This window comes from Puntigrus tetrazona, unplaced genomic scaffold (genome assembly GCF_018831695.1).
Source record: "Puntigrus tetrazona isolate hp1 unplaced genomic scaffold, ASM1883169v1 S000000007, whole genome shotgun sequence".
Lineage (NCBI taxonomy): Eukaryota > Metazoa > Chordata > Actinopteri > Cypriniformes > Cyprinidae > Puntigrus > Puntigrus tetrazona.
This window is the reverse complement of record NW_025047687.1, coordinates 351,186-374,881: the sequence shown is the minus strand read 5'-3', so window position 1 is coordinate 374,881 and position 23,696 is coordinate 351,186. Positions and strand designations below refer to the sequence as shown.

At 33.8% G+C, this 23,696-nt stretch overlaps 1 pseudogene; it reads right to left on the bottom strand.

The window, feature by feature from the left end:
• The window catches only part of LOC122332232, a 62,750-nt pseudogene extending 40,383 nt beyond the window's left edge, over window positions 1-22,367 (bottom strand).
• Between the last annotated feature and the right edge of the window lie 1,329 nt (window positions 22,368-23,696).

The window sequence follows — 23,696 nt, the reverse complement described above, 5'->3', positions numbered from 1 at the left end:
TGTGCGACTTTGAGAGATTTGTGTATGTTTGCATTCCAGCAGTGCAATGTGTGACTTCCTCTCGTGAAGTCAGTGTGTTTCTTTGTAGACTGGGGTCTGTACCATAGGTTGGCACAGCTGTTGAATCAGACAGGTCAGACAGAGCCAAAGAAAACCATCCAGATGACATCACTAGGGTCGGCTAGAGCGCAGAGATACAGCCATCCATCACATAAATCAGACAAGGCAATGGCAAGAAAGTGTCTCGCCTCAAAATAATATTATCTGAAATAGCATAACATTTTCATACACAAATGAACAATAATTTAATAGAAACCTCTGAAGAAAATGTCCTTGATGCATTTACCCTTCATTCTGTATCCCTTTTTTTTCTTAATTTTTGTGTGTGTGTATATATATATATATATATATATATATATATATATATATATATATATATATATATATATATATATATAATAATATAATATAATATATATATCATTTTACTTACCTTTTTCATGTATTTATTCCAAATATATCATACAATACTGTTAAATTATTATTATATAATTATTTAATTATTATATTTCATTTCATATAACATATTTCATTATTGTATAAAATGTATTAAAGCAAAAAATATATTTTTCCTTTTCCTTTACATAAAGCATAGCAAACAATAGTCTAATCACTTGCAAAAATACTAAAATAAATTATAATAATCATAATAATAATAATAATAATTAATAAATAAATACATTTTTGTCTATTCATTAGCACAAATAGTGCTGAAAAATTATCGGTTTAAGAGCAATACTTTTCAGGTTAGGAGTTTGCTCAAAACACTAACCCAGAAAATGAGCAATAGCAAGTCTGAAACCATCCTGATTTATTTCTTATGCTGGTAAACTGATGAACAAACAAAAGCTAAGGAGATGAAAATGTGCCTGATAACGATTGATACTGTAGTTATGACTGAATATTGTGCTAGCTACTGTGCACTGGAGATACACACTGCCCCCTCCTGCCTACATAGTGTACTTAAAACACACCTGCAGACATATGAAATTCTGCAGCCACACATAATCTGCAACAACTGCCACTTCATAACCGACCACATCTGTTCATATTCACCAGTGCATCATCTTAAAATGGATTGTTTTAAACAAAGAAATTAAAAATTGCATAAACGCTTCAAGTAACTGATCTGGTCAGTTCGAGAGCACAATTTAAAACCATGCAAAGAATTTCTAACACTTTGTGACATGAATTATGGGATGATATTCAGCTGTGCTCTTCCTCCAAACATGACCAGTCGCACACTCCCTATGCATGCATTGCTTTTGATTATGTTCCTACTGATAACAACAACATATTTATGACATTCGAATATCAAAGCATAACTTTCCATTCTAAACTAATAACAGATCCTCCAGCACCAGCAAATAAACTTAAGTTAATCATTTGTGTTTATGCTCAAAGCATGCATGCAGGTGTGTAAATGTATCTATAGCTGACAGTGTAAGGTAATTTGTGGTACATGCACACAGGCTGATGTCACAGGGCCAGAAACAAACACTACACAAGTGTGGAAATATCACTTTGCAGACTACACATAATTTATACTGTTTATTTTTTGCTTTATGACTACCTGACTAACTCAACATTCAGTTTAATTGCACAGACATGGCCACATGTGCTGTGTGTACAGTCAGCAGTACAAAAGCTAAACTTGTATAAAAGATATTTCTGTTCTTAATGTGACCACATCACACCCACACATCAGGTGCAGCCGTGTATGTAAAACCAACAATCATCTACTTTAAATAAAACTTTTTTTCAACAATTCAGGGGGTGAAATTAAATGTTCCCTAAAGAAATTTAGAAAAAGGAAATATAAAAAAATATATAAAAGTAAACAAATAAAAATAAATAAAATATAAAAATATTATATAAATAATTCATAAAAATATAACACATATAAAATAGTAAATAAATAACAAATAATAATAAGTAAAACAATAAATGAAAAGTAAATACATAAGTTACAAAAAGTAATGAAATAAAGATAAAAATAATCAACAATAAAAACAGAAAAAATATAAATGAATAATATACAAAGTATATAGAAAAAATAAAAATACAGAAAAAGACTGAATGAATGGATACACAGCAAAATAATAATTTTGCTCTTTTGTTTATGTCTCTGTTTAAAAACAGTGATCTCATCTTCTTCCTCAGCAGTTTCTCAAAATGTGCTCATAATTGCCATGTCTGCCAACAGAAGTCAGAGATCTCATAAAATCCTTCCAGAATTATTAGAGCTCCACATTAATTTCACAGCTCTAAACTCTTACTGCATGTAAACAAGCATCTCAGTTGTGTCTATTTATCTTTGTCCCAAGGTATTTTCAGAGAAACATCTCAGACAATATTGGAATTAGATATTGTACTGGAATCTTTAAGTATTTATCATCATGCCCTTGACAAAAGAAACTTGGCAGAGCATCTCCAATGTCTGTACATACAAAGCCCGACAGATTATACAAATACCATCAGAGTTATTATTCAAAAAATTAATCGCAAAATCAAAACCTTTTCAAAGAATCTCTCACAACATAGTTCAGCTAGACAAAACCATTCCTCACATATATGTCTTTCAGAACAGCTGTGCTTTTTTTTTTTACAGTTTTTCTTCCTAAGGCGTGTGTTGACAAGACAGAGAATCAGCACTGTAGCTCAAGAGTAACTCGAGAGCTGACGTGAAGTTTTGCTGAAAAGCACAACATAAACATATAATACATAATATTGTACGCACTGTATATTATAAATTACACATTTGTGACACTGAAGAGTGGAGTAATAATGCTGAAGATTTGCAGCAAAGGAATAAACTATATATTAAAACAGTTTCAAACTGAAAACCATTTCCTTCCCCCCAAACTGAAATACGTGTGTTTGCATATCTTTTGTGTGAATATATCTTAACTCCTTCTCCTTGAGTTTCTATGAAACACTGTTATGTGACACATGCCTTCAAGTAATGTTTTTCTTTTGTCTTTGTTACTATGTTTGTAGTGTTATAGTATTATTATTTTTTTTTATGTTTTTTTTTATTTTTTTGACTTACCATCAACCTGCCAGGGACTGAAGATGAAAATTAGCCTATATGGCTAAATCCTAATCTAAAACCATTCAATTTCAACAAACATTTCAGGGGTACAGAAACCCTTTATAGGGTATAAAATGCTATCAAATCTCATGAAAATGCTCTATGGGTCTTTGATTATGACACTCAGAATCTGTGTTTAGTTCTGTTAATGATGCTTTGACATTTTTTAAACTTAATTAGACAACCTCCTGGCCCCCTGTCAACCCGCGGGATCTGGCTGTGTGCATTCATGTGTGAGTTAAATGTGTGGTCAAATCATCAAGTTTGAGTGAATTTCCCATCATTCTTTTCTCAGAAGACTCCAGCCATACATATCTCAGCATGTTTGGGAACTAAATTACAACAAAAGACAGCAAAGCTGAGCCGATTTATTTTTAGGGCTATTTGAAAAGACAAGCTCAACCAGACGCTTCATAAACCTCTAGTTCTTTTTAGGGTCTCTAATGGTCACAATCTCAGAAACACATTGACGTGCACACAAAAGAATTGTTATTGTTTGCTCTCATCCTTGTCTGGTTTACAAAGCTCCTGGTGTTAACAAGAGAAGAAATATGTTTGGCAAACCCTGCAGGCTGGTCTTTAACCTGCACTCTCCATCTGAGCGTTACCTGTTTGGGCCTGAAATAAGCTTTGACCCCAGACATGGGAATGTTGTGCTGGAGCCTGCAGGGATCTGAGAACTCCAAAAGAATGTCCAAATTTCTGCACATCCAAACTACTACTATTTCTGTATGCGGTGTACATGAATCAATAGTTAACTGTGAGTTAACGCAGTTATCACTGTCCAATTCTGACTGGCTAGTAAATACTTCAATTCAATTGCATTTACAATAAATAATTATAAACAAATATGAAGTATGTGTGTGTTATAGTTACAACAAAAATGATAAGAAATAATTATATGAATTATATACTTAAATATTGATTTACAGAGCATTATAATAATAATCTAATAATATATATATATATGTGTGTGTGTGTGTGTGTGTGTGTGTGTGTGTGTGTGTGTGTGTGTGTGTGTGTGTGTGTGTGTGTGTGTGTGTTTGTATCGACATGCGTTTTGTTTTTCAAAAAAAGGAAAAAGGAGGAAAAAACAGAAAAAGTTAAACTTGATAAAACCACACAGAGCTCAAAAATGTGTGTGTGTGTGTATGTATGTACATTTATAAGAAAAATGTCACCCTGACCACAAAACCAGTCATAATGGAACTGTTTTTTCAAAATTGAAATTTGCATCATCTGAAAACTGAATAAATAAGCTTTCCATTTATTTATGGTTTGTCAGCTGTAATGAGATAAAAAGTGTAAAGGTATACTTTAGTACTAAATGATCCATATATACCTTAAAGGTATATATTAATTCCCTTGTGTACATATTAGTACCTAAAAGGAGACTGTGTGTGTTTATTTATTTATTATGTGTGACCCCCAGACTGTGTACTTTTGTTTCTGAGAGTGGTCTGTCTAAAACAAGTTCATGCAACGCATATTACTAATCAAAAACTTGGTTTAATATATTTACGATAGAAAAACAAAATATCTTTATGGAACATGATCTTTACTTAATATCCTAATGATTTTTGACTAAAAATAAAATCAATCATTTTGAGCCATGCAATGTGTTTTTGGCTATTATAACAAATACACAATGGCTTTGACTTCACTCAGGAAGGTAAAGCCAGTGCAAAATGTAACTGCGTGAAGAAGTGACTGACTCACTTTGATCACATCTCAACCTGTCAGAGCTCCTCAAGGGCACTAGAGTCATCAGCACTTAAATACTCATGTCTTTCTCACATTAACTATTAACTATTTTTCAAAATCAGATTTTGTAATAAAATTGTAAAGCTAGACTTAAAGTCCCATGGCATGAAAATGTCACTTTAGGATGTTTTTTAAATTTAATAGGAGTTCCCTAGCCTGCCTCACGGTCCTCCAGTGGCTAGAAATGGCAATAAACCGAGCCCTCAAGTGTATAGTAAGGACAAACTCACTGTGTCTATGTAGTCATGATGAAGATGTATACATTTAATTTTCATCAGGCAACAAATTTTACAGCTACATTATTTTTCCAGCTAACGTTGCAACAATGCATATACAATAACACATGATTACACATTACTTCATAAACAACATAGTCGTGAGATGCAAAAAAAGGCAAAAATCATAGTCTGCCATTTTTTCTGTCCATTAGACAGGCCAAAATCTATGACAGAGCTCTTGAAAAAGGGCGCTGTAAAAACATATTGAGGTGGTTTTTATTACTTATACCACAAATATATATTCTCAAGGACATGAACACCTACAAATAAAACTCCAAAAAGGTGTACAACATGGGACCGTTAAAAAGAGAAAACTAAATGCTTTGTGTGTCATGCAAACACAGGATGAAGACGCTTTCTGTCTGTCAGCTGGACACCCTAATTGTGTTGTGCAAACAGCTGTCAGCTTCAAGTCTGAGTGGATACGACGTCCAGCCCCAGACTGACCATGATGGGCCTTTCATCAGGTCAAACGCAGCAGGAACTGCAGCTCAATTAGGAAAGATTAAGGCATTGATCTCTTGCATGAGAAACACGATTATGAAAACTCATTCTGACTGAAGCTTTTCAGCAGCAGGAAACTATAAAGACTCAGGCTATATATTTTCTCCTAGCCTATAAAGGGCAAAATAAGGAAACTAAACAGGAAGGATATAGACAGGAAGCAGGGACTGTGGGTTTATCCAGAGGCAGGTTTACTGTGAAAGTAATGAGAGAGTCACGCTGGTCTCTCTCTATTTTCTGACTTAGAACTGTTTATTTGGGTTTCTTATCATGAAGAAAACACAAGCAGAAAAAAGACAATTAAAAGTGTGTGGTTAAATGGAGAACAAATTAATGAAACAGAAAATAGACTGAGGCTATAAAATCTATAAAAACATAATATAATGTGTTTCTTCAAATATGATTGGCAGTACTGGCATGTGTGTGCATGTGTTTGTTTTATTTAAATTATTTTATTTTATCTTTTTACTTTCACACCATATTTCCCAATGTAAAGAGTGACTGAAACAGCATGTATAGGCTACTGAATATTAGCATTGAAAACATGTGTACCATGTTGATTTGTACAAAGCTTCAGTAGACTTCTACTTATCCAGCATAAACGGACAGTGAATGAGAGAGATTGACTGATCACATGAAATGAACTGCGTCTGTCCTTCAGGTCTAGTCATGTATATTTGTGAAAGTCAAAGTGAAATCTGTTGTAGCAGCGATGGTCAGCTGGTCAGCTTAAACCGTTCAAAGTAAACATGATTTCAAACAGTATGTTTCATTACACCTCTATTTGAATGAATCAGCATTTTTGAATGTGTAGTTGAAAGAACGTTTAATATCTCTCTGAAACACTGTCTCTTTTTTGGCACAGCAGTGCATTGACTGACAACCCGTCTAAAATGTGCAGGTATATTTTATATATTAAAAAAAAAATTATATATATATATATATATATATATATATATATATATATATATATATATATATATATACACACACACATGCTGAACATGACTCAGAAGCATTTAAACGGTCTCAGATCTTAGGCAGCTCAAACAGATGTGCAAAAGAGAACAATGACTGTAAAAACTGTAAAAACAGGAGAAAACAGGGTGACTGTGAGAGCCAGATGAATGAGTCTGATGAACTGTCAAGATGGCGATGGCGAACGTCAAGATGTAAAACAAATGTTACTTGAAAATGATATTGGGGAATGATTTTTTTTATATCACTGATTTCATACAGCACAATGCAACAAGTATGTCTAGAAACTACACTGTCAAAAAAAACAGGTTCAGGTCAAGGTGAATTGTCATGTTCTGTAAATTACATCACAAAAAAAAAATCTTTAAACACCTTAAAACAATAGATTTGTTTCAAAAATTAAGTGGACTAACAGAAGTTGTGGATTAACCCAACTCAAACAAAACAACCACCTGAGATCAATCGTGCACAACGCAGTCTCTGACCGAAACCTTGTGCTGGTAAACCTCCACGGCCACTGATTGCCAGATTTCACCGATACATCATCAAGGTGTCACGTCTCTGGACTCTTTGTTTATGTTTTTGTTGTGTGCCATGTGCTCTGTGTGCCCTGCCTTTAGTTCGTTAATTGTCTATCGTCTTCAGCTGTGTCCTGTTAATTACCCTGTGTACTTAAGTCCTGTGTTTTCAGTTCCGTTGGTCTGATCTCGTCCATAGTTGCGTGTGATTTTGTTCCGTATATCTGCCTGCCTGCCTGTATGTATATCGTTTACTTTCATCCCCGAATGTGGATTAAATACTCTATTGTTTTCATTTATATTCGTTGTTTGCTTGCCTGCCTATCACACCCGTGACACAAGGTCATGAGATGGGCTAAACTGCAGAGGGGCATCTCTTACAAGGATCACAAGACCAAGATGTACGAGGACTTTAGCACAGAGATGGCGAGAAAATGGTCGGCTTTAAAAAAACCAAAAGCCTATTCTACAAACAAGGAGTTCGATTTGGAATGCTGTACACTGCGTGCCTCCGAGTGCGCTGTAACGACGTGGAACAGATCTTTAATTCCCTGAAGCAGCAGAGTCATTCTATCATCAGAACTTTCCTAACTAACTCTGGAACAATAGACTAAACTAAATCGCTGCGATGGAAGGATGACTTCAACGGGTACTGTTTATAAGATAATGCTTCAAGATATAGTTCTCGTTTTATTGCAATACATCTGAGTTTGAGGAAAATTAGACAGACACGTTATTAATGTTTTAGTTTTATGTTGCTCATGTATCCCTAAGGTGTAATACCTCTTATTCTGCACCCATTCACTGCAGAGAATCTCAATTGGTGAACACGATCCACATAATGTAATGCTACATTTCACCAGACATTTTAATTTTGGGATTAAATATTTCTTTAACTACTGTCACGGTATGGTTTGCAAGAGAGAGTACTCAACAAGGAATTAAAGACGAGAACCGACAATTAAACAGAATCAAACTGGAACTTAAATACACACAGGAATTGACTAAATTAACAAGACACAGCTGAACACAAGGTCACACTGAACACATGGCACAAGACAAAACAACAACAAAAGAGTCCACATGTGTGACAACTACACATTTCTATTGTGGTTGTAGCTTGCTCTCAACAAAATGCATTCTTAGTCATGGGAAGTCAAAATTTGGTTCCTTTTGGTTCCTTTAGACATTACATATGAAAAAGAATGATTACATGTGTAAATAATTTGCAAAAACATTCTTAAGTTTTGCAGAATTAAATGCTGCCATTTACAATTTACAGGTTTTCTCAGAAAATCATTGTTTATTTTTGTTAAATGACTTTACTTCACCTCAATTGTCTGGCTTTTAATGTAAATTCACTATAATATACATGAATGCAGACAAACACAAAAAATGTAGTTTAAAGTTGCATGAAAAATATAAAAGATTACAGAGTAAAGACTAAAAAGCCCTTAAATAAGTTAATTCATATATTTAAGTCATTTACACTACCTGACACAGCTGCGTTTAAAATTGAACTGGAAGTTAAGTGCTGGGCGTCCGGTCAGAGGAGAACTGACCCCAACTGAGTCTGGTTTCTCCCAAGGTTTTTTTTTCTCCATTCTGTATGCATGGGGTTTTGTTTCTTGCCGCTGTCGCCTCTGGCTTGCTTGGTTGGGGACACTTAACTTCTAGTGACTATCGTTGAATTGACTACAGAGACCGTCTCTGCATTTAATAAGAAATTGGTCACTTTCGTCACTATACATCCCTGTCATTATACTGTACAGTGCTTTGATGCAACCTGTGTTGTTAAAAGCGCTATATAAATAAAAATGATTGATTGATTGATTGATATATGATAAAACGATTTTCTGTTCATTTTTTTGTATTTGTCTTTTTTTTTAATGTAAGATTTTATTACACATTTGATTATATCAAATAAATCTAATTGAAAATCACATATTATGTTGAATAAACGGTATATACAACTTTACTTTTAGTTAATTATAACCTTGCCGTGAATAAAATGCATTAAATAAAACATGCATGATTCCTTCATATTTTTAACATAATGATAATACATGCCAGCTTTATCACTCAAAAACTTTGGTTGGCATAAATCCAACACCTGTTTGAAGTATTTACCTGAGATAACTGAACTGAAAAGTTCAACTCTCTTCTCAAATGGTTTAGCATCGTTGTCACAGTCATCACGTTCCAAGAAAATACTTGGGAATATTTATCATTCCAGCATATTTTCTTGTCTGTACTGTGTGCTAAACATTTGATAAACATGTTTCCACTGAGACCCTGGGGTTTCCTTGTCTAATCTGGTCTCCACAAGAAAGCAGCTTGTTTCTACCTACAACAGCCAAAGTTTGGATTCCATCAGAAAATGTGAGCCAACTAGAGAACAGAGCTTAGAAAACTCCTCAAGGGTCAAGGATAGCAATAGCTAAGTTTCCATCCACCTATTTTTATGTGCATTTTGGAATGTGGAATATAAAAATGTAAACACCAAGATTTGCAAAAAAATCTAAAAATGCACATTCAAAATTTATACGCACATTTGAGAAAGATAAACTTTTTACCACATTAGAAAAAATGTGGTAACACCTTTACCAAATAAATTCCTGCATGAACATCGAAAAGTCATGTGACTTCGCGTTTTGAGATGGGATAACTTGAATGATCATATTTACACAGTATCTATATGTTGTTATGGTCATTCTGAAATGAACGAGTAAAGTCTGTTGTCTAACTACTTCTGTATAACTGTCTTAATAAAAAGTATTTCTGTCTTACATCACCGTTCCCAAACAGCAGCATCTGCCTTCAAAAGCATTGACCACTTTTATTGCATTTCATCAGTTCATTCTTAGGTGGAAGTAGGCTAATTTGCCTATAACAAATCTAAATTAAATAAAAATTATAAAATTATATTCCAGTGCCTCCTATATTCTTATATTTAATGCCACAGCTTTCTAGGAAGTGACGTTTTTGTTCTTTTTGACTTCTTGGATGAAAACAGTGCTTTATTCGCATATGCAATATTTCAGTTATGCACATAAATGTAATTAAAATCTTTGGATGGAAACATAACTAATATTAATCCGTTTTGTTAGTTTTTTTGTAGAAAAATGGCAGATTTGGTGTTATGATTGGACAAATCACCTGTCAATCAAACTTCCAACATAAGTTCAATTGACCAAAAAAAAATGAAAGAAAAAACACACTACTTGAATCTGCTGAAAGAGCAGATTCAACATCCAGACACTTACCATTAAATAAACATATAATATCTATATTTATTTAGGGATTCCAAATATTTAAATGACAAAAATGCTATTACGTTACCAAACATTTGTGATTACAAAATAACGGTTTTTGAAAACCATTGTATAATAATTGCACAAAGATAGCTACTGATATATCATAGAGATTTTTGGGTGTTTATAGTTTACTTAGCCCATCAATTTTGGTTTTATTCTCTAAAATATTTCCTTCTAACTTTAGCAGTGCTAATTTGGTTCTTTTTCAAACTACATCTAACTGACATGTAACCTCAAAAACACAAAAAGATAATGAAATATTTCTTGAGCAGCAAAAGAGAATATTAGAAGGATATTAGAAGGATACTTTATACCTAAATTCCATCGGGTACATGGAAAAAAGATCCTTAAAATATGAAATGGGCCTAACAACATGATCTCCAGTAGCTTACTAGGAGTCAGTGTTTACTGGTATCCTGCAGAGTTTGAAAGCTGTATTTATAGCTCAGGGTCTCAGTGGTCAGATGTCCAGTTGATGACTTGAATGACCTGGTGTAAAACTGACAAACCAGTAACAATCTAGACGTCCTCCTCCATTAACTTCAACAGACCCTCAGCACAGGTTCAAAATCTCAGACGCCCTGCAGCAACCTAGACTCAATCAAATTCTAATAGTTCACTGCCATATCTAACTGTCCTGAGCGCATTCACATTGGCACCTTTTTCTTCTTCTTCTTGCTTTATGGCAGACTGCAGACTTACAAGTTCATTTCACCGCTTGTCTCTCAAATGGATCATTGACACTACCTACAATCTCAGTTAGTCAATGGTCCATTTGAAAAACAGTTAATGCACTTAAGTCTGCTATCTGCCATAAAGCAAAAGCAAAGCTGTTGTTAATGCACTCAGGTACAGTTGCACATGTGGTGAATCAAAGGTAAAAAATCTAAATACTGTTCAGTTTCTTTCAAAGTTTGCTTAATTAAGATTTACAATAAATATTTTAACTGCTACTATGTAAGAGGACACTGCTGCAAAAAAGTTTGTAAAGTGTTTGTTCATATAGCATTAGTTTTAAAATAAAAGTACACAATACACCACATTTTATTGCATTTTGTGCATAACAATGTTATTTGTGCAGAAAAATCATGCAATTAACAAATTTTAATCCTATTTAATGTAATAAGTAGTTCAACTATTTCAATTACTTTTGTTATGTATCTAATCACATTTGATTACTTTTCTAAGTATCTAGCAAATGTTTTCAAATCATTTTCAAACATTTAAAGGAGGCAGGGTAAACAAAACTGAAACTACTGTAAAGAGATACTCAAAACTGAATACTACCAATTTTCTTTTCTATCAAAGTCCTTCACCTCTTAAATTAAGATCATAAAAATTACATTTTAAAGCACAGCCACCACAAACCTTTTGACTTTATCGTCTTTATCATCCTAAGTAACCATTTAGTAGCTATGATGTTGTTTCTGAAATCAAATTGTGCAATTTTTAGTATGAACCATTAAATGCTGAAATAAAACAAGCATGCAAACCATGCAATTATAAATATGTATACTTTTAGTTGGGCCGTCTGATCCATTCTAGTCATACATAAAGTCATGCAAAATCATTTTGACATGCTTTGATGAGTTAACCTTGCCTGTGCCAAGTTCAGTAGCTTTAAAAAGAGACCAATAAAACACACATTAGCCTCACATCAGTTGTTTAAGAGTAACAGGTATTTAAGAGCTTGAAAAGCATTCAAAAGCTTCTCTGGTGGGGTTTTACTCATCTGGTGATGAAGGGAGGAACAGAAAACACACAATCTCAAACACAGCCTTTGTCCTCACTGCTGAAACTACAGAGAAGATCAATGACCATAAATAAAAAAATGTTAGAATGTGTTCACAGAGAGTTTCATGAATGTTTTGAACAGAAAGCACTGCTTAAGTTGTCCTGGCAGTTTATGTGCCTTATGTAGGCCTGCAATTAAATATCAATTTTATAATTGCCATTACAATAATACCACAATATATAAAGGTTCAAATTGGCAAATAATCATTAAGTAATGTCATTCATGAAATGATGCAATGTAATAAGAAAAATATTATACAGCAGTAGGAATGTTTTGTTAATGCTTTGCTTAAAGCAAAGTAATATAATAATGATAATAATAATAATAATGCATGAAAGATGCTGTATTATATTATACAGCAATTGTATTACTATTTATACAATAACGTATCATGCATTATGTTTAATATAAATACTAAAAATTTACTAAAAATAAATATGCCCGCATGAAATATCTAAAAATGATAACAATAGAAGACACTGCATAAATTATTATACAATATATTGTGTTGTATCATTTTATACAATAAGATATTTCATCTATTATACATATTAATATAACAGCAGCAAGAATAAATAATCCTCAACATTCGTGAGACTCGTATTTTCTTCCAGATTGTCTCTTTTTTCAGTGTCAGTTTGGCATTACAGAAGATATATGGGGTAAACTAGGCTTTCTTTCTTTTTTTTTGATTGTGGCTGTTAGTGTTTTCGTATGTGTTTGTATATCCCAACCAAACAATCAGCATCACTCTTAACGACACACACATAAGAAACTGCCCAGAATAAATGACCAATGGTTACCAGCTGTGCACATCTGACCCTGTTTTCAAGACACTGTCGGTTTCAGCAAACAAACTTGTTGAAACAATTAAGCAGAAAACAGACGAAAGCCACTAGGTCACACCACTTCCAACTACACTGACTGCATCCAGGGTCTCTGAAAGCCAATACGTAAACAACAACTTAGATGCTCATAATCTTGCTGAAAGCTGTGTAATTAACTGAATCTGTCTGCACCACTTTGATTACCCATGATTCCATTGAATGTGTTATCATTCTATTAAACAAAGAGAAGAGTACAGCAATTGAAAATGTAGGATGAGATTTGTGAAGAATTTCCTGTCGTGTGTAGATTATCACCAAAAACAACATCCTCCATTATTAGCATCCTCTCTCACTGGCTATGACTGCTGTTACAGATAAAATTCTTGGCTTTCAATACATTAGAGACAGCCTGAGAAAATGCTCTGTAGGTTGGAAACAATTTTTTTTTTAAACAAATGCTGTAAAAACTAAATAACTACACATTATATTTGCATACACAAAAGGTTTTTTTTATACTGTTGTTTTGTCCTTCCTTTCCTTTCCTTGTTGTAGTTAATAATAATAATAATAATAATAATAATAATAATAATAGTAAATTGTATTAATAAAAATAATGCATGAAAAATATTATGTCATTAATAGTGTTAAATAAATAAATATAACTGAATTGTAACTTGACTGGAGTTTTTCCTCACGTAAATGCTGCAAAAACAATATAAATACACACATTTTCTAAAGGGCATACAGGAAAGCTTCTGATTCCAAGTGGATTCAAGGATTTAAAAATGTAAACCTTGTGCATTAAATAAAAATAAATAGTAAATAGTAGCCTAATAGTTGCCAATATAATAAAAAATGTATATATATATATATATATATATATATATATATATATATATATATATATATATATATATATATATATATATATATATATATCTCATTGAAATTTACTTACCATACTGGCAGCTCGGACCACTGAATCCAGCCGAACAGTGGCAGAGTTGAGCAGACCCTTCTGTGCACCGACCTCCATTAAAACACACGCCAAAACTGCACGCAGCTGTCAGAGACACACAGACACAAAGACACAGACACTGATCATACTCCTTTACACCTGGAGGCTGACATGAGACATGAAAACATGTGGCTTTAGCAGCTGTTTCTCTGGTACTATTACCCTGTTAACACCTGAAGAAAAACACTCTTATGCACGTATGCACTCTGCATGAGCTGCATGAATATCTTTCATGATAACAGAAATCACCAAGACAAATACATTATTGCTGTCTATATAAACTAAAACTATAAAAAAGTATTATTATTATTGTTATTTTATTATTATTATTATTATTGCAAATACTGAAAATACAACAGAACAAGATAATAAAAATAAAAAATAAAAAATACTTGGCAGGATAAGGCAGACTTGGCAGTTATTTTATATATGTATATAGAGTATATTTAAAATAAATTAAACCATTTAGAAATGTTTACAAAAGCAAAAAAAAAAAAAATTTAAATGAAAAGCTTGTTTAAAATATTTAACATTTAATATTTTTTTACAAATTAATAAATATTTAACATTTTACAATAAATCCTAACAAATATAAGTATATAAATAATACACTTAATTATGTCAGCATGTGAAATTACACCACTATTACATATTTTTAAATGTGAATGTTGTCATTATCTTTATGTTATGTCAAAACATGAATATTGTTTTCAAAAAGCAAAAATCATTGTATTGAATTTTTAAGACAATAGAACAAGATTTAATAGAACAAGAAGTCTCTGATGACGACATATTGACAAAGGTTGGAACCCTGAATTTATCTCCAATTGGCTGCCTACAATGATTCAATTTGATTAGAGGAATTCATCCGACTCTTGATATGCTGTTCTTCCCACATGCAATCCTGCCATGTCACCGATAATACCCATGTTAATGCACTTTGTCATCCAGAATTCACCAGCACTCCGGGAGACTGTCTTCCGCTGAGAGACAGAGGAGGCTGACCTTGGGTCTGTGTTTGTACTGTGGAGCTGGTGGCCATATGCATCTAAAATGTCCCATTTATCATAAAAACTCCTTGCTATTCAACCTGTTCTTGAAAAAATGAATCCACTTACTACCTATTCCATCTAAGCGAAAAAGAAATCTCCACCATTTGTCCCTGATCCAGATTCTGTTGGTTCGGCAGTCTGCCCCCCAAATTACCAGTACATTCCACGGACACAGCAGGGCACTGATAACCCAGGGGCCAATGCCACCCTCTTGCTGCTATCAGATCGCTTCTGGTGGCATGCTATGGCCAGGGATGTGAGAAGGTATGTCGAAGGATGTAAGGAGTATGCTTTGTCCAAGAGTCCATGTCATCTGCCAGCTGGAAAGCGCTGCCCATTACCAGTTCCCAACTGCCCATGGTCACACCAAGGAGTCAACATTATGACCGATTTACCTCCTTCTGAAGATAATACTTGCATACTTGCAGTAGTGGACAGATTCCACAAGTGTTGTTGCTTCCTTTTAAAGGGATTACCCCCAGTCCTGGAAACTGTTGAACTCCTCTTCAATCACATCTTCAGATATTATGGAGATTGGGTTTTTGTAAATAAACTCTTAATTTCCTTTTGAATTTCCTTATATCTGAATATAAATAAAGCTTTGGCATTGCTCATATTATTACATAACACATTATTACATAAGATGTGCTGGAACTCACGATAATCAAGACAAAACATGATATGAATCTTTATAAACCCTGAAATACCTTCAACTCGAGTCTATTAAATGAAATCCACAAGGATTGTTGTGAGCTTCACTTAGCTTTAATGACCAATTGTGCCATGGACAGTTACTGCCTTTATTACAACAGACCACCCAGGACAGCAGTTAGGCACATTCCTGGTACTTCTTCAGGACGTTTCCTTCCCCGACAAAGACCTGCATTGCTCATAATTGCTGCTATTAGTGGTCAGTTCTGTTTTAAATCACTTTTCAGCAGCAATCACAATAGCTGGCCACTTTCTGCTTCCAACTTCAAATTCTGACTTTTGCTCCTTAAAGAAAAGATGAGTATTTTCAAGTGCACATTTTTTTAAAAGGGAAGGAAATCTCACTTATGCACAGAGGCACTTCTAAAACAAACCAGAGTCATTAAGTCAAATGGTATACTTGAGAAACAAAGAAATAAACAGGGCTTCAGTGTGTATGTAGAGTACCCCAAAAGATCCCAACTGTAATTAGCTTCAAGATTAAGTTGCGCATAAACTTAGACTAGAATGAAAAACAGAATTTGTTTGTTGTCCCACTCGCAAGCCTGATCAAATTAAACCAAAGCAATTTTCCTGAAGTGCCTTAATGTGCGTTATTTTAGTTCCAGTTTTGCAAAGTGACGTAAATCTCAAGAAGAAAGCATAGAAAGACAAAGAAAAGCTTTCTGAAGTTTAATCTAGTGGCTTGTAGAGAAAAAACAATGCAAAATGTTAAAAAATTATTTAAACTAAACATAAGTCTACTTTGTAAAGAAATAGGACAATCCAAAATTTTATTTACTAAAGATTTACCCATTAAATATACAGATTAATTTGTTTCTTCATTAGAACAGATTTGGAGAAATGTATCAATCAATCAATCATTTTTAGCTTTTAACAACACATTAATAATGACAGGGATGTATAATGACTAGAGTGACCAATTTCTTATTAAATGCAGAGACGGTCAGATGTAGTCAATTCAACGATAGTCACAGTTAGTGTCCCAACCAAACAAGCCAGAAATGTATTACATTACATTACATCACTTGTTCACTAATGTGTACTTTGCAGTGAATGGGTGCCATCAGATTAAAATATTCAAATAGCTGTTAAAAACATCATAATCCACAGTACTTTAGTCCATTGGAGTTGTGAAAGTGAAAAGCTCAGAAATAATCATTAGTTTTTCATTTCAAAACATTGCTTATGGTTAAAATATGTGTCATCTATCCGTAATATTGCTTTCTCCAGTAAAAAGATCATCTTGTCTGAAGCAGGAGAGAAATATGCACAGATCAAGCACTAATTTTAAATGTGTGTAAATTACAGAATTTATTTTATGTATTATATTTATTATTATTATTGTACTTAACATAATAAATTACCTTAATAGTGCATATTGTTATAAACAGAATTTATAATATTTATATAAATCTTTAAATACATCTCTAAACTCATTTAAATTGCCACTGCTATTTCTGTAAATTCATATGTCATTAAAAAAATAATAATAATAAAAAACCTGAAAAACTTATTGAAACTTCTGGAATTACATAATTTAATTATTTGAATTGTTAATAACTGTTTTGTTATTTGTATTAATTATTTAAATAATTAAATTCAATATTGTCGTAAATATAACCTATAAAAACAAATTGAATATCGTCTGGGATGACAGAGGTCATCAGAGACAAAAAGGTTGAGAACTGCTATATTAAACCAATTAGCATTTAGTAGGGGAAAACAAAGAAAAGCCATCACTGCACGCTTCCTTTTATCAAGCAGATTACCGAATGACAGCAACACCTCAGAGACAACCTTTTGACTCCTTAACAAGATCCAAACTGCCTTTTCTGCCACACACTTCACTGCCACTGCATATCCAGCAGTCTTTCGATTGTCCATCCCAGCTGTCCAGGGAATCACACTGAACGAAAAGGTTATGAAGACAGACATTCTCTATGTGTGCCAGTCAGACAAGGATTTCTGGTTTGAGTATCAACTCATCAACTTGTGTTTTGTCCATGTTCAGTGGCTCAGAAAAAGTGATTAGTTTGTCCCATTTCTTAAAGTGCTTCCACGTCTCAAGTTGCAGAGATAAAAGCCGAGTTTGCGGGTTAAAGGCAACAGAAACTGACGCAAAATAAGAAAAGATGTTAAGCAGTGTACAGGAATGCAAGCTGAGTGTGTGTTAAAAACAAACCAAAAGGATCGGGACAAGCTTACATTTTTTAGGTATAAAGAGCAGTTTCACCTTCTCAGAGAGACAAAGGGGTCTTTGAGGATTGTGTCGGCTCTAGTAATAAGACAGCAGAGAAAATCACAACTTGCAGGATAAACTGTTATGCAACTCTCAGTCATTCTGGCATGAGACCATTCGAGTCGCCATGATGCCTGGATAAAAAAACCCAAAAACAAACAAACTGTGGATGTCAACTTGATTAACAGAAGGATTCTGTTGATCTCAAAACCTGTTCTGGGAACTAGTCTCTTCATCTAAAGGGAACAACAGACCCAATCTTAGTCAGGACAGATGCCAGGCTCGATTTGACAATGAACACAATGATCATCAACTCAACTAAACATTAAAAATACACCATGCAGGCACAAAACTCTAACTAAGACTTCGAAACAGCTTTGCCAAATTAACTTTCTGGAAAAGTTAGCTCATTCTGTTCACCTTCAAACACCATTGGGAATCCTCTAAATAAAAATAAAAAACAGAAGAACATTCATTTATTGAAACATCTGGAATTAAAGTGAAAGTTCACCCAAAATTAAAATCTGTCCTTAATTTACTCATCCTCAGGTCATTCAGGTGTCAGTGACTTGTTTTTTCTTCAGTTGAATCATAAGAAGATTATTGGCTGAAACCGTCAATGACAATTTATAAAATGCAAGTCTTTTTGAGAATCAAAAATGAATGGCTTTGACGATATGATGATATGAAGTCTTATAAAGCAAAATGATCAGTCTCTGTCTGAAACTGAACATTATTTGCCAAGCCTCAGGCAAATAGGAAAGTCTTCAATAAACTGGATCAATTCAATATATACGTATACACAAATATATTATTAAAGGGGTCATATGATGTGATTTTAAGTTTTTTAACTTTTTGTTACAAGCTGTTAGTGCATAGATAAGATACCTGTCTCAAAACCAAAAAGACATTCTTTATAAAAGTTATGACTTGCCTACACCCCCCTAAAAAGGCTCATTTAAACATGCCCCTACTTATCTATGTCACAGAGTGGGTTTATTTTATAACAACGCCCAAAAATATACACAAATAAAGAAGAAGTGGAACTATTATTCTCGCTGTAGTGTTGAAAAGTGAAACTACTTTGTGCTTCTAAAGAGGACACAACTACAAATCAGTGGTTAAGTTGTATTTACAACACTGGTCCAGAACAGTTCAACCCAAATATTAGAGTACGTGCAGTGCCTTTTCCTGAACCTGGCAGCAGCCTATGCTGGCTGCGTGAAGAGACTATGGTGTAATTCTGCAAGGACAATCTGGCGCTTCTTACTCACAACCTTTAAGTAAGTTATGTTTTTTTATTAAAATATCTGCTACTTACTAGTGAACAGTAGTGCTGTTGTCTTTTGTCATTTCTCAGAACCACAAATGTAGACATGGAGTTAGGTTTCCATTTATTTTTCCATTTAAATTCAATATTGTCGTAAATATAACCTATAAAAACAAATTGAATATCGTCTGGGATGACAGAGGTCATCAGAGACAAAAAGGTTGAGAACTGCTATATTAAACCAATTAGCATTTAGTGGGAAAACAAAGAAAAGCCATCACTGCACGCTTCCTTTTATCAAGCAGATTACCGAATGACAGCAACACCTCAGAGACAACCTTTGACTCCTTAACAAGATCCAAACTGCCTTTTCTGCCACACACTTCACTGCCACTGCATATCCAGCAGTCTTCTAACTCACAACCTTTAAGTAAGTTATGTTTTCTTATTAAAAATATCTGCTACTTACTAGTGAACAGTAGTGCTGTTGTCTTTTGTCATTTCTCAGAACCACAAATGTAGACATGGAGTTAGGTTTACACAATGCAATGCAAAGGGACAATTAAAGACAGTACTACGTCATGATAATGAGTTATTATGTCTCCTCTGGATGCAACAAATGCCCGATTGTAATGTGTATTATTGTTTTGGTGTCACAGTGCCGGGAAGCAGTATCACATTATGATAAGGGCGTAACATTTCCGGTAAATGCTGGAGGTATTGCTGATCACAACGCATTGGACATCAGGTGACTGTCAGGTGTCAGTGTGGTTTGAGTAACTAACCACAAACAGATTATTCCATTTATATTTAATGAATGCATTTAATGAAACGCCAAGGATTATGGTTTCAGGAAAAAATCAACTGTGTGGGTGTGGGGTGAGGAAATTAACAGTAAATTTATATTTTGGGTGCACTGTCCCTTTTCAACTTCTCAATAAACTGGACAAAGCATCTTGGTATATCACTGTTTGGATTTTACCTGCTGTGAGTACATCATGGTCTAATAAGGGTCCATAGCTAGGCTACTCTTCATCAGGGTGCTTGTGGAAGTATGCAGATTATGACATTCCTATAAAATCCTAACAAAGCATTCCCAACTAGTCCATTTAGGCACAGGAAAACTCTTCAGAAAAGAAAAACCAGAGGGGGCCTTCTTATTACCAGAACAATGAAAATGGTGGAACCCCACCTAGAACAGACAGCAGGACAGGATGAGCTGCTGAAATAAACCGAGATCAGAGCTTTGTTGCTGAGACAAGCATGTTTTTCAGTACCATTACTCATAAAGTTATACAGAATCCACAAGCAAAAGCATTACAGCAAATCTTGATACTAATTTCCTAATTTCACAGTGAACAGCGAGGACAGCGGAAAGTACTACTTCAAGACTACTTCATGGTTTAACTGTCGCAAACATGTTAAATCATTACATGGACCTTCATGTTAGAGCTGAAACATTCTCTATTCCCTCTGTGTAATCTGGACACTTTTACACCACAGTAAATTTAATTACCTGTAACATGAAATCACTAACTTGATCTGTAACTTATACAGCTGCATAATCAGGCATCTACTGGCAGTAAAAAAAAAGGCCTCAAAATCATTATAAATAGAGATTTCAGAATTGACACTCTAAGGCACATGCTTTACACAAGGGCATTTGTGCACTTTTTCAGTAAATATTGTGGTTTTGCATAGCATGGCATTTAAAGAAGACTTACGATACAGGCATCCAGCCTCCCCGTTGAGCTGTGACCATCCTGGACAGCACTTGTGAACCGTCTGGTGCTCCTGTCGATACACCTGTCTGTATGCAGTATAGTAAGCTGTTCTGTGGGAAAAACAGAAAGGAAGAAATCTTTCTTAATATTGTCTTACACATTCACTCTTTAACAGCAAAAATTACTTTTCATAAGACTATATGGTACAATGAGTAAACACACACACACAATAAGAATTCTTATCAGAAGTCTTCTTATAAGAAGTCTTATCTTTCAAATCTTGTCTATTTCTTTTGATGGATGGGTGTACTTTATTTTGCTTCAAAATCTGGAGCACCATATATTGTCATTATAAAGCTTAGAAGAGCCAGAATAGTTTTAATATAATTTTTCATTTGAAAGAAGAAAATCATCTAGTATGGCTTGAGAGTAAGTAATTAATGGGTTAATGTTAATTTTTGTGTAAGCCTTGTCCTAAAAAACCCTAAAAATCCTAAATCCTAAAAAGGTATTTCTGCAAGGAAATCTATGGACTTGGCAACTTCGATTTAACTAAACATTTTTTAAAAATGAGCATGTTAGTGATGTCTTAATTATGACAGACAATGAGCCAGACAATGAACAATGAACCAAAATGTTGTAATTACATTTAAAAGTTAATGTAATGTAAAACTTAACTTTGCTATATGTGCAATTTTAAATGTTTGCATAAAACTTTTTTAAGTGTTGATCATTATATCTAAAAAAAAAGCAGGTTTTTTTAAAAGAAGTCAAAAGTGCATATTGAATAGTACATTGAATAGTATTTGTTACACACTACATGCACCATAAAAGAAACCAGTTTACTGTTAAAAAAGAAAGAAAGTGAGGAAAAGAAAGAAAGAATGAAAATATCCATGGTTTTTACTTAGTTTTTCCATTTAGCTAAAGATTAAGACCTGTAAACATTCTTTATTAGTACACACAAGTCTGTCATCAGCCTCATCCTCTCTGTGAGCTAATTAAAGGTGTGCGTTTTGTAATATGTGTGTTTGTGGTTAGTGAGTGAATAAGAGATCAGGTCATGACTAATGTTTGTGGATGAGCTTCGATGTGTGAAAACACAAACATATGAGCCTATAATCAGCGACACATCTCTCTTATCCACCCTTCAATAATCCTTTCTGTGAACGTGAGATTCAGAGTTTCCCACTCCTGTAGTTTACAGTCCTGCATCTTGGCTCCAGTCGTAACCCTGTGCCCTTTGTTTATAGCACCTAATTGCAGGGCCTGGGTCTCTCACATGCTAAGTATCACGGAGCCGATGTGAGGGGAGGATTGTCAAAGTGTGAGCACAGGGCGTCTGCCTTCTGCCTTGTCGGTATGCAAGACCCTCTGGAGATGCCTGTCAAATTGCTGCTTTCATCAAGGCTGTAACTACCTTACACTTAAAAGAGTCTGATTAGAGAACAAAGGTAGCCCATGAGAAGAAAAAGCCTTTTTGATGTTTCAGAAGGGAATAGTGTGAGAGTGCACAAGGCATCATCAAAAATATAGAATATAGTGTATACTGCATACTATTTTTTTGTATGTGGAAAAAAGTATGTAACAATACATATTTTAAAAAGTATTATACTAACGGTTTCTGAATGACATTAAGGATATGGGTCTGAACAGATGCATACTGCACTCTGAACAGCATACACTATATACTGCATACTTTTTTCAAGTATGTGAAACACAGTATGCAACAAAAAAATAAAAATACTTTGCTACATTGTTGCCACATGACATTACAGGTAAGGATTTAAACAAATGCGACCTGCAATGCATAAACTGTATACTAATTTTACAGTACGTAAAAGAGTATGCAATGATAAATATTACAAATTATTACACATTAATTGCTGCCTCGTGCCTTGATTTGAACAAATGCAAACTGCACAGCATATAGTGTATTCTATTTTTAAAGTATGTTAAACTGTTAAACTAATTTACATTTCAAACAATACTACTCCTACATGAGGTGTTGCACATTATGGATAAAGATCTGAAAAGAATAATGCACACTGCACTTTTTAAAATATGTGAAAGATTATGCAAAAATAAATGTTTCTGAAGTATTCATAGTTTTCTCATGCCTTTATAGATAAACAAAATGATAAAAGAAAACTGCAAACTGAAGACAGCATATAGTGTATATACAGCATACTGTTTTTTGAAGTATGTGAAAGATAATGCAACAATAACTATTTCTAAACTACTACACTTTGCATTGGACATGATTCGAACAAATACAAAACTATACAGCATACAAGTGCATACTATTTTGAAGTATGTTGAAATGAGTGCAACAGTAAGCATTTCAAACAAAACTACACTACATTGTTGCGGCATGACTTTAGGGATAAGGATTTTAACAAATGCAAACAGCAACAACACATATACTGTATACTATTTTTTCAAAACATCAAAACTAGGTAAGAATAAAAATCATTACATCATTGTAGTATGCATCAGAGATGCTATTTTACATTTTTATTACAGTTTGCATTATAAACATTT